This window comes from Notolepis coatsorum (genome assembly GCF_963971535.1).
Source record: "Notolepis coatsorum genome assembly, chromosome: 4".
In the NCBI taxonomy this organism is placed as follows: Eukaryota; Metazoa; Chordata; class Actinopteri; order Aulopiformes; family Paralepididae; genus Notolepis; species Notolepis coatsorum.
The window spans coordinates 196,348,111-196,361,667 of NC_140168.1; positions in this window are offsets into that span (position 1 = coordinate 196,348,111).

Below are 13,557 nucleotides of genomic sequence, written 5' to 3' on the forward strand. Positions count from 1 at the left end.
TTTAGTACATGGTTTAAGTGGCCGCGATGTCCAGTGTGATGATAATAATGATGTGTGTAGCGGGACGGCCAGTCACGATATTCAGACATGGCACGAGATTATGGGTCATTGTAATTACAAGGATTTACTGAAACTGCAAGTAGTGTCAGAGTCATAGGCGGAGGGTGAGCTCGACATTAGGGTCGGCTGTAATAGGATGGACCTCGCGCGGAGGGCGCAACATTTTCTCACTTTATTATTGATTTAGGGGAGTGGTCTGCCCTGCGGGGGGCCCCGACATTTGCGCAACGCCACTGGTGAGAAGAGCATTTATGCAGGTGAACACCAGAAAAGCTGCTGGCCCAGATGGAATAACAGGACCCATACTTAAGTCTGTGCTAACCAGCTAGCCCCTGTGTTCACCGCCATATTTAATCGATCCCTGGCGGAGTCAGTGGTCCCTGCCTGCTTCAAGATGTCTACCATCATCCCTGTACCAAAGAAACCCTCCCCAACAGGTCTCAATGACTACAGACCGGTGGCACTCACCTCTGTGGCCATGAAATGTTTCGAGAGGCTGGTTAAGGATCACATTTGTGCCTCCCTCCCCAGTGATATGGACCCTATGCAATTTGCATACAGGCCAAACAGGTCCACTGATGATGCGGTCTCCCAAGTACTGCACAGCACACTCTCTCACCTGGGCCGCCAGAAGCGGGGCTATGTGAGACTGTTGTTCATTGACTACAGCTCAGAGTTCAACACCATAGTCCCCACCAGACTGGTGGACAAGCTGATCGAGCTGGGTCTGAGCTCCGCTCTGAGCGCCTGGATACTGGACTTTCTGAGCGAAAGGCCCCAGGCGGTCAGGGTGGGGGGTCAGACCTCCAACACCATCACCCTGAGCATCGGGTCCCCCCAGGGCTGTGTTCTGAGCCCCTGCTGTACTCACTATACACACACGACTGTGTGGCCAAGTTCAGCTCCAACTCCATAGTGAAGTTTGCGGCCGACACAGTGGTGGTGGGGCTGATCTCGGACAACGACGAGAAGGCCTACCGGGAGGAGGTTGAGGTACTGGAACGCTGGTAAACGGGGCTACTGTGGACAGGGTGAGCAGCTTCAAGTACCTGGGGGTCCACATCTCAGAGGACCTGACATGGACAACACACATAGACTCAGTCGTAAAAAGGCGAAGCAGCGCCTCTACCACCTGAGACAGTTAAGGAAGTTTAGAGTATCTGGGAAGATACTCCAGTCCTTCTACTCCGGAGCTGTAGAGAGCATCTTGACTGGAAACATCACTGCCTGGTATGGCAACAGCACGGCACAGGACAAGAAGGCCCTACAGAGAGTGGTGCGCTCAGCCGAGCGTACCACGGGTATTGCACTACCAACCCTGCAGGTCCTATACAACAAGAGGTGCAAATCCAGAGCCTGCAGGATAATGAAAGACCCTCACCACCCCAACAACAGCCTGTTCATGCTGCTGCGGTCAGGCAAACGCCTGCGAACACCAGTAACGAGGACAGAGAGACTTCGGCTCAGCTTCTTCCCCCAGGCCATCAGAGTCTTGAACACTGAACTCTCCACGCACAAGCACACATGAGCACACACACACACACACACTCTACATGCTCACACACTAGCAGCCACTTTAACATGAGCACACACACACTCATGTTGCACACACTCACACTATGGACACCTTACAGAAGGAAAGATCACTTTAAGAATAGTATAGCATGAGATTGTATAATATAGCATTCTATAGCAGTGTACATAAAGACCCAGTGCCTCATCCGTAGCTAACAGTGTACTGCACTACCACAGGACCTAGCATGTCCTACCATGCTCTGTAAATAACTCAGTACAGATACCGATATGCCCTACTTTGTTTACTTGTTTATTGCACAATGTCGCTCTATTGGTTGGATTCTTATTATATATTATTACTATTGTATTATGCACATCGTTGCGGGCAAGACCCCCCACATTTCACTGTATACCTGTATGCTGTGACAAATAAAACTCTTGTATCTTGTATCTTGTATCCTCTGCTCTAAACACCTCACTGGACACTGGTTTGCCGGCCGGTGCTTTGGGTCTAGTGGCTTTGAGTTCTAGTGGCTTTGAGTTTAGTGGCTTTGAGTTCTAGTGGCTTTGGGTTTAGTGGCTTTGCGTTTAGTGTCTTTGAGTTTAGTGGCTTTGAGTTTAGTGTCTTTGAGTTTAGTGGCTTTGTGTCTAGTGGCTTTGAGTTTAGTGGCTTTGAGTTTAGTGGCATTGAGTTTAGTGGCTTTGTGTCTAGTGGCTTTGAGTTTAGTGGCTTTGAGTTTAGTGGCTTTGAGTTTAGTGGCTTTGAGTTCTAGTGGCTTTGAGTTTAGTGGCTTTGGGTCCTATTGGCTTTGTGTCCTAGTGGTTCTTCATCAATTCTAGATGATTCTTACGACTAAAGCTTGAATATTTTATTCATTATAACCCACAGGCTATAGTACTGTAGTTTAGTGGGTCGAGGAACTAACACTCCCAAGTAAAATAATATAATAATAAAATAAGTGAAGCACTAATAGTAAGTACTGTAGCTTAGTGGGTTGAGCATGGAACTAACAAAAAGAAAATAATAAAAAAAAAGGTTATGCACTCATAGTACTGTAAAGTGCTTTGGATAAAAGCATCCACCAAATAGCATATCATGTTATATACATAATCGTTATCAGTTGATATACTTACATGGATTTCCCTTTTATCGTTTAGTTCTTGATTATTTGAACTGCTGGAATGGGGGCCTGCAGGGGACAGAAGAGGACATTCTCTAACCAACGTGGATTCAAGGTCAACGCCTCAGATTTCTAGGCTAAAGGTTGCGCCCCAAACGCGTGACTAAAACAGACTAATTAGCCGATCCCTAGCGCGGAAATACACGTGGAATGTTTAGAAATATGTTGACATTAGCATTGGTCATACACTGGTTCCACCCGTTTGAGAGAGAGAGAGAGAGAGAGAGAGAGAGAGAGAGAGAGAGAGAGAGAGAGAGAGAGAGAGAGAGAGAGAGAGAGAGAGAGAGAGAGAGAGAGAGAGAGAGAGAGAGAGAGAGAGTCAACAGAGAGTGATTCATAAACCAGCCTTTGTCTTTGACAGCGGTGTGGGATGTAGATGGACTGGGAAGAAAAAAATTATGATATTTCACTTACAACATGACTTACAAGTTCATGGCAAGTTCATGGCCGGTCAGGAACAATTGAGTGTCATTATAGCAAATTGCAAACAGGCAAAAATAACTTCTTGAAATGTATGACATAAAACAGAACAAATCAAAATATGATCTGGTCCATCTTATACCAAATGATATGTATTATGTGTGTGCAATTGTGTTAGAAGTATGACTTTTTGGGGTATTTTCTTTTTAATGGCAATTGTGACATCATTATTGGATACTCAAATGGAGCGTTACTGTAGGTTGATGTTTCATGAACGCACATCAGTGGGTGGACACATGTTGTACTTTATAAATATTGCTTTAAGGTTAATTCAAGCCGTTGACTTAAAGGAACACGCCAACATTATAGGAAATGTGCTTACCGTCTTCTCCAGAGTCAGACGAGAAGATTGATACCAATGTCCTTTCTATGCATTCAGTAGAAAGCTATCCGGCTGCAAGCTAACCTAGCTTAGCACAAATTAATGGAAGTGGATACGGACTACTACTAGCCTAGCTCCTAGCTCCTCTCCCAGAGTTTTAAGCTAGGCTAGTGGTCCGTATCCGCTTCCAATAATTTGTGCTATGCTGGAAAATGGAAATTGGTATCTATCTTCTTGTCTGATTCTATATAGGACACTGTACTGATTGGACTGATTTTAAGAACGTGTGACTTGACTTGGACTTGACCATTGACTGCATTCGGACTCGGAAGGTGCAGACGAGGACTCAGACTTGTTAATTGATAAATACAGTTATTTATTTAAATAATTTTTGTAATATAGAATAGAATAGAATAGATATCCTTTAATAATCCTGAGGGAAATAGGCCCTAATAATTTGGCATAAGATATTGATGGCTAGTGCATTTGTTTGGCTATTGTGACACAAAGTAAATAAACTCCCTTCGAAATGTTACGATGGTGCCGCTTTGCTGGCATGATGTGGTGGAACTCAGTTTGCAGTGTAGAACGGAGAGATAAACAGGATACAGGAGACGGCGTAGTGGTGAATAATAAGGCTTTTACTTAGAACAGAAAACAACAAACACGACTGACAACAACGGTAACAATTAAACAATGAACCAGCAAGTGTCTGCTGGCCCACAACACCTAATATACAAACACTAATTAGAGACAGAGGGTAATTACAAACAGGACACAGGTGTGGTAGACAGAAACAACAGAACACAGAGCACACAGGGAAAAACAATAACAATTGAACAAACTGAGACCAACCAGACTAAAACATATTTACAAAACACAGACAGGGGAACACAAGTCTAACAAAGTGGAGACAACAACAACACAGACAATAAACATAATAAACATAAATGGCAGTAAATAATATTAATCAGGTGAGTGAGCTGATGCCAGATCTGCCAGATCTGGATCAGCCCACCGGTTGGCAATGTTGTATTATGAAAGGGTGTATGGAAGGGGAGTTGAGACGGTCCGATACCTGGACCAGTCGAACCGGGAGAAGGGTTGCCGTCCGGTCCCGCAGGACCGGGGGAAGTGTTACAGTGACCGCTGTGTCATTTATGTTTAATGTAGACCTTTTTTTATTTGTATGTCAGCTCTTTGACTGCCAGAGTGGAGTGGACTCAACCTTGATGACTCGGACTTGGACTAGGGTAATGGGCACTCGACTCGGGCTCTTCTTTGGTGACTCGGACTCAAACACCGGGGACTCGAGACTCGACTCGAGATTTAGTGACTCGACTACAACACTGGTTACAGGTAAGAAGGATAAATGTTTTGACGCCCTTACATTGTATCTCTCTTGGGGAGGGGGTTGTCTTTCATATTAGCTATATTCTAAGACTTTTAGGGGGACAACCCCCCCTTAAGCTACGCCTATGATTGAAATGCATTTCGGAAAATAATACAGACAAGTGCATGCATCTTTCAGCTGTGTGTAACTCATAGCTCTGTTCCTCTTGTAAGGGAGAAAATAGCCCCACACTTATAGGCCGAGCCCTGGTTAATGTGCACACATAGCTGGGGGCCAATGGGCCGCTGCAACACTAATGATTGTATAAGTGAATAAATATACACTCAACAACTCAGCTCCAATTATGAAGTGATATTGACTCTGCCTTCCAGATCTCATGGAGGAGGACGGAGCAGGACGTGTCTCATGGGACACGTCTCGGTAACGATGGTGACGATAACGATCTGATAAATCGCGTCTGCGTCGAGTATAGAAGGCTATCGCTTCATCGAGAATATCCATTGTGATAAAAATACCCTTTTCCCCGAAGAAAACGACTACGGGGTGGAATGTGCCACGGCCCAACGTGATGGGGTAATGAGTTCTCAGGCTGCGGCCATCTGTATATTTGGGTTTCCCCAAAAAAAAACAGTTTTCCACCATGATGTTTACACGACCTTACCGATGGGGGCATTCTTGTAAAGATTTCAAGAGGAGGAATTTACGACTCTGGAGACTGGACATTGTTAATCTCATGGTGTTTGCACCGAAGAAAAAGTCTACTTCTGCCATATTTGGTTAGACCAGTACCCCCCCCCCTCCCAGAACAACATGGCCCCCGCTCCCCAGGCATCTCGTAAGCAGCGATCCAGAGTGACGGGTCGCCAAGTGAGAACTTCTCTTAAAACTTCCAAAAATGGGATGTTTTTTCCTGACGTCTGGCAGAGGCAGGGGGGGTGGGGGGGGCAAACCGCCACAACCTCTTCAGTTACATAATAATCTCATCGTATGACGAGGATACCCGGCGAGCGGCACAGATACCGCATCGCTGGTGTGGAAAGCCCCCACCCGCCCGACCCCCGATAAGCACGACATTAGCAACGCGGTTAACCTTGACATTCATTAAGTATTTTTCCTCTGCGAAACTAAATATGCATGGTTAAGGGCACACATATGCCTTATTACGTTTTCCATGGGCTTCATAAATCTACCGGCGCGCAGTTTCTCGGCGTCTGGGAATGTGTGGGGTTGACGAAGGAGGAAGGTCCCGGTGGAGAAACAGCTGTCATGATAGCGACGCAGTCGTCAAACTGCTGTGCCCTGCTACCGCGTACCGCCAACGCCAACCACAAACATGCCTTCTGAAGCCTATTATGATGTGTGTAGGAAACGCAATGTCTCCCTTGTGTAAGTGTTTTATTATTCAGATTCAGATTCAGATTCCTTTATTATGCCATATGTGTAACCACATTGGTAATTGTCTCAGCGTTACAGAGTATGCATTTTTCCATAACGTTTCTTTTCACATAACAACAACAGACACAGGACAAAGACAGTGCAGTGCAGGATTAATCATTTGAATAAATATATATATAAAGTGTAAAGTGCAGTGCAGAGTTCCAGGTCTTAAAGCCCCATCAAGTAATTTTGTTGCATCTGTGTGTCTACTGGTCTGCAGAAGCTAACCGCAGTAACAACAATTGTATTCAAAATTTTGATATAAGTGAAGTTGAACTTCTCAATATCTGTTTTATCTTGTGACAAAGTTTCAGAGTTCAATCTTGCTCTGTTTTAGAGAAAAGGGGTATAAAGAATAGCAGTAACTACAAAATCACTGGATAGTCTTTGATTTGAAAAGAAATTGCGTCGTTACTGCGGTTAGCTTAATAGAAATAGAAGGGGGGGCAGGTGGCGCACGGAGACTACGTTCGTCACCAACACCGGGAGACACTGGATTCGCCTGTTCGAATCCAGCTCCCGGCGTTGCTATCAGCTTGGCTGGCCTCTCACACTGATACCAGAGGGTGGGAAAGCTGAAGGGTGGGTCCTGGGCGTTGTGAACAGCGACCCCTACAGTTCGGTCGGGGCGCCTGCTCAGCAAGGGTTGGAACTAAGGAGAGATAGTGTGGCCTCCCACACGCTACACTCTCCCCGGTGAGAACCTGCGTGGCCAGGTTGGCCTGCCGGCAGGCTGCACATGCGTCGGAGGAAAGCATGTGACAGTCTCCGGTCTCCCGGACCAACAGTAGGGGAAAGTACGCAACAACCAGGAAGGGTGGGATGGGAGAAAAATAGGGAAAAATAGGGGAAAAGAAAGATAATAAAAAAAAATAGAAATAGAAAATGTTGTTTGAAATTTTTTCATAACCCATCATATCTCAAATTTGAGGCTTTTTTATTCCACTGTTTAAAAACAATTCACACTCAAACAATTTATTGATTGATTGATTGATTGATTGATTGATTGATTGATTGATTGTATTAACAGATTTACACACAATTGTTAAGGGAATGCAGACCAGAGAAAGACTTTAGGGGTGGGGGAAACTGTACAATGGGTTATGACAATTACAGGGGCCAGTTTCGAATTGCAGTCTCCCGTAGGTGCTCTTTGAGCGTGGTTTTGAAAGTAGGTAGTGATTCACATTCCTTTACAGCTTTGGGTAGGGCGTTCCACATTGATGTGGCATAATTGCGAAACGTGTTTAGTCCCTTGTTTGAGCCAAATCTGGGTTTAACATGATTTGTCTTCAGCTATAAAACACAGTAATATGGGGGGGGGGGGGGGGGGGGCAGTGGATTAGGCGGTAGAGCAGTCGTCTGGTAATCCAGAGGTTCCCGGTTGGATTCCTGCTCCTCCCGGGCAGCGTGTCGAAGTGTCCCTGAGCAAGACACTTAACCCCTAATTGCTCCCGATGAGCAGGTTGGCACCTTGCATGGTTGCCTCCGCCATCGGTGTGTGAATGTGTGAGTGAATGGGTAAAAATGTGAGGAACAAATTGTAAAGCGCTATATAGATGCAGCCATAATATTTAAAGTTTTGCAGTACATATACAGCTTATAGCTAGAGCTCAATAAAATATTCATTCAATACCATATTTTTTTGTTTCCGTTGGTGGTGGAGTGAGAATTGGGACTGCAAAGCTACAATGTGCAAGATTTCTTCTGTTTGAATGTTACTCCAAAACGTATCTTAACGCGACGTGCCGACTCAAAGTCTACCGTGCGTGAGTTCCATCGATCAGAGTAGCATTCAGGAGGCTCCTCCTTCTAACCTCCTTCTAACCAATCAGAGAGGCTCAAATAACGCAATCTCACGTCCTCGCTTCGTCTGGTCCGGCAAACTTGAGTTCATTTTTACGGAGTCTATATGGTTCTCATTCCACATTTTTACGCATAGTAGCTTTAAGAAAAAGTTGAACATTATTAGTTATGTTTTGATCTGTAAGTATTTATTATTTCTTATTGTCTTGTCATTATTGTAACGTTGCTAAATGTAGCACGTTATTCACGACTCTCGAGGCAGGATGTTAGTTCTCACTTGGTTTCTTTATTCAATCATCAGTCACAGGTTGCAGTATAAGTGACTCATTGCTACAACTTCCCATGCCCCAAGAGAGTGCACCCTGGGTGCCACACGCCCTCTTATACCTTCCCCAGGTCAGCCCTGAACCCACGGCTCGCACGACCAATAGCGGATGGCGGAGTGCAGAGTGACAGCTCGGCTGACCAACCGACCCAAATCCCAGGGTTGCTACATTATTATTATTATTATTATTATTATTATTATTATTATTATTATTATTATTATTATTATTATTATTATTATTATTATTATTATTATTATTATTATTATTATTATTATTATTATTATTATTATTATTATTATTATTATTATTATTATTATTATTATTATTATTATTATTATTATTATTATTATTATTGTTGTTATTATTGACTATGATGTTGTGTTGTTGTTTGCAATTTTTTTTTTAATAAATTGAAAAAAATTAAATAAAAACTGGAACATATTATATGGATAATCATTAACACAATTAACACAAGCTCAATAGCAGACAGTAGGCTACTCCACGGCGCATAACCACAGGCCTGCAGAGAGCGAGCCTACTAAATGAAACCCGTCTGAATTAACTTTTTGACAGTCTATGTACTCCGGTATCCGGGCCGGGCCTCTCCTTGTCTAAAAAGGGCCCTCTGTCCTCGGTCCTTTTGATCCCGCCGCCCATGGACTCTGGTAACCCACATCCTGGCTCCCGGCGTGTCCACTCTGTCGCACGGTGACAGCTTCCCCAGATACCAGACGGACGGACAGGGGTATCGGTTTTGCGTCGTCTCCGTGGCACCGCTCCAGCCCCCCAGTGTCTAATTTGCTAATGGCTCCCCCTCTGGAAGGAAGCCCCTCTCTCTCGCAAACGTACGGCGGCGTAATTATTTGCTCTGAAGAGAAGTAATTGAGGTCTAAGCTACTACGGATGAATAAATTATTGTCTTGCGTTGTGTGTGTTCTAGGGAGGGGGGGGGGGGGGGGGGGGGACTCAAAGAGATTGCACACTCCCCGTTCCCCCTTTTGTTTGTTTTTCCACAGGCCTGCTCGTCATAATCCATGTAACTCTGTGTGATGTACAATGTACAATAATGCTGTATATACTATATATATATATTTATTATTACCGTATGTATATATATATATCATTATATCCACATGTCTGCACATACCTGCATTTCATCCTTTTCACATACCTGTAGATACTATATCTATATCTGTACATATCCCTTACCTACTCACACTAGTTACGCTGCTGGCCAGTATGACTTACTACCATAGTTTCTTTATACCTCTATCACTGTACATATTAATACTACAACTCTGTATACATCTGATTAGCACTATTATTCAGTAGTACTAATTTCTATATTTTATACCCAGTTTAATCACCTGTACATTGTATATTACTATTGCACTTTACTGTTACATTTGCACTCTGGTTGGATGCCAAACTTCTTTTAGTTGTACTGTACACTTGTGCCGTATGATCATGACAATACATTTGAATCTAATCTAATCTAATCATTCACCTTTAGAATTAAGTTAACTGTAATTGTCTGACAAGCTGACAATAATTTCCATTTCAAGACTAGCTCTCTTTCATAACAAGACTTCCATCACCAAGTTCCAATTATAATTTTTGGGAAAGCTGTGGTACCCTTGGGATGGTGTTTATCAACAGGTTTGTGATAGCTAGCATATCTGAGTTAGCAGTGGGCTACCTAAAGCTAATAGCTAATAATAGCAAATAATAACACATAACACACTCACCATTAAACCTTGAAGAGTGGCCACTGGATCCTCAATGTAGTTAATAATAAAGAGCGACTAGGGAGAGCATTCCAATTTGTCTTTTTAATATATTGCCACGTGGTGGTTTCTGGGCCAAACGCCGTTATTCAGCGGGTATTAAATTGCCTGAATATACACACTGAAGGAGGCCGCCTGGCGCCAAAACGTCCGTGTGGCAATATATTAAAAAGACAAAATGGAGTGCCGTTTTACTGCCTAAAGCATTTCTCCAACGAGGATGATGCGGAGGAGGACGCGGCTCAACATCTGTTGGCATTAGATGAGGAGTTAGCTAGAGTCTGCGTTCCAGTTAGCTTAACCACTCAGCCAACAGGAATTCAGTTGTTTGAGCAGGCTAACCCCAGCTATCTTAACCCTTTCACTACCATCTACAGAAGGTTAACCCTTTCACCACGACAATACGGTAGGTTAACCCTGTCACTGCCACACAACAAATGGTTAACCCGTTCACGGCCACACTACAGAATGTTAACCCTTTCACTACCACACTACATAAGGTTAACCCTTTCACTACCACACTACATAAGGTTAATCCTTTAACTACCACACTACATAAGGTTAACCCTTTGACTACCACACTACATAAGGTTAACCCTTTCACTACCACACTACAGATGGTTAAACCTTTCACTACCACACTACAGATGGTTAACCCTTTCACTACCACACTACGAAAGGTTAACCCTTTCACTACCACACTACAGACGGTTAACCATTTCACAGTGACAATACAGAAGGTTAACCCTTTCACTGCCACCCGACAAAGGGTTACCCCGTTCACGGCCACACTACAGACAGTTAACCCTTTCACAACCACACTACATTAGGTTAACCCTTTCACTACCATGCTATGGAAGGTTAACCCTTTCACTGCGACAATACATAAGGTTAACCCTTTCACTACCACACTACAGACGGTTAACCCTTCCACTACCACACTACATAAGATTAACCCTTTCACTACCACACTACAGAAGGTTAACCCTTTCACTACCACACTACATAAGGTTAACCCTTTCACTGTGACAATACAGAAGGTTAACCCTTTCACTGTGACAATACAGAATGTTAACCCTTTCACTGTCACATGACAAAGGTTTAACCCTTTCACAACCACACTACAGAAGGTTAACCCTTTCACTACCACTGGGTTCCCAAACTTTTCAGGCCGCGACCCCCGAAATAACAGTGTCAGAGAGCCCCAACCCCCACTATTATAGGAGGTAAAAAATATAAATTATAAATGTATTATGATTATTATTATTATTATAATTTTTTTATAAATGGAAAAGTTATGGTTGAAACATGCAAACGTTCAAACGCACACACACACTAATAAGCATTGGAGGCTTTTAACCAGGGCCGGACTGGGAAAATCATTCAGGCCAGGAAATATAGTGCGAAATATAGCCCCAGTCAGGCCACTTTTTAAGCAGGGGGTCTGGGGTCCCCCACCAGGACATAATTTCCTGTATTCTGGTGTAGGAATTTTTTTTATTTGTACCCTTTAAATGCCAGTGTTTGTGATGGCATCACAAATTATTGTTAAAAAACAGGCTAGCATTATGTATGATTAGCAACAACAGTGATTTTGATGGATTTTCAGTTTTTTGTAAGGGTCCCGCCTCCACCAATCACATGCGGCTCCCTGTGTGTGTGTGTGTGTGTGTGTGTGTGTGTGTATGTGTGTGTGTGTGTGTGTGTGCGCGTGTGAGCAAGAGAGAGATAGAGAGATAGTTCTCCAACTTGTGTGAGTTGCAGTGATCTCCTGGTTGTTCCCCACCTAGGTTACCTAGGTTATCTAACTATTGGCCTGGCCTGCTTCTAAGTTCAGTGCATACAACATTTTTTTTTTTTTTTTATCTTTAAATCTTTGGGAACCCCTGCACTTAACCCTTTCACAACCACACTGCATAAGGTTAACCATTTCACTACCACACTACAGACTGTTAATCCTTTCACTACCAAGTTCAAGGTCCTTTTATTGCCACACTACAGATGGTTAACCCTTTCACTACCACACTACAGACGGTGAACCTAGTGAAAGATTAACCTTCTGTAGTGTGGTAGTGAAAGGGTTAACAGAGTATTGATTTATCTATACATAATATGGTACCGATAGCAAGATACTCGAACTGCCCAGGCCAGTATGTAGGATATTTCTCTTTTTTCAAGTTTCAGGGTGAACACTTTCAAAATGATGAAAAGTGAGACGCGATGCTTGGAACAAATCCTTTCAACGCCATGTCTATGAGTTAGCGACTGTTGGGCTGCGTCAGTGTTTTCCACACTTGACAAGTGAAAGAGTGCATTTTAAGTCTTTGTCTCAAAGACGACGCGGTTCTACAGAAATGTGCCCTGAGTGAAAGGGGGGGGAAGTAGGCTAAGTTTGTAACCTAAGCCACAGAAAGGCCAAAAAGGCAACTTCTGTACATGTGTAGCGTACCATGAACCTCTCTAAAGGAAGTCTGAGTCAGACGGCTATTATGACCGACTTGCAGAACCTGTTATTTACATCCAATTACTTTAAGGGCCACTGGGTCTAGTCTTAACATATTTCCTCAAGGGAGAAAGTGAGTCCTTGATGTCATAGTTAAGAGCTGTAAAGCCGGGGAATTGCGTGCAGCTTCTGTGTTTTAAACTGAGGCACCGGAGGTCATGGCATCATTCAAAACTCTCTCTCTCTCTCTCTCTCTCTCACTCTCTTTAGGGCCTTTAGCTTTGTTTAGCCTGACAAGCAGCTAAAGTGTGCCAGGGAGCGATAAGGCAACATAAACCAAATAAAGCTGCTTTGCATTTGCAGCGAGAGGAGGCCTATATACGAGGTGCCTTTTATGAACGACATTTAAGGCACCCATGAAATCCTAAAAGCTTGATAATCCCTCAACCGGACATTAGAGTAGGCTATATAGCGCGGGCCGCGCAAAATTCGTTGACACACCAGAAAGACACGCCCCCCCCCACCGATACCTGTCTGATCTCCTCCACCAGCACACTCCATCCCGGAACCTACGATCTTCTGATCTGGGTCTCCTCTCCATCCCTCGCACCAGGTTGCAGACTTTCAGTGACAGAGCCTTCAGTGTGGCGTCCCCTACCCTCTGGAACTCCCCCCGAACTCCGCAACACCCCAACCTTGGACACCTTCAAAACAGCTCTCAAGACGCACCTTTTCACCAAGGCTTTCCCCACTAGTTAGTTTAGACTAGATTTAGGTTTCATTATTCCTCTACCTGCCCCCTCATCACCCCCCTTTCCCCTATTGCCCCTTTTCCCTAGCCCTCTT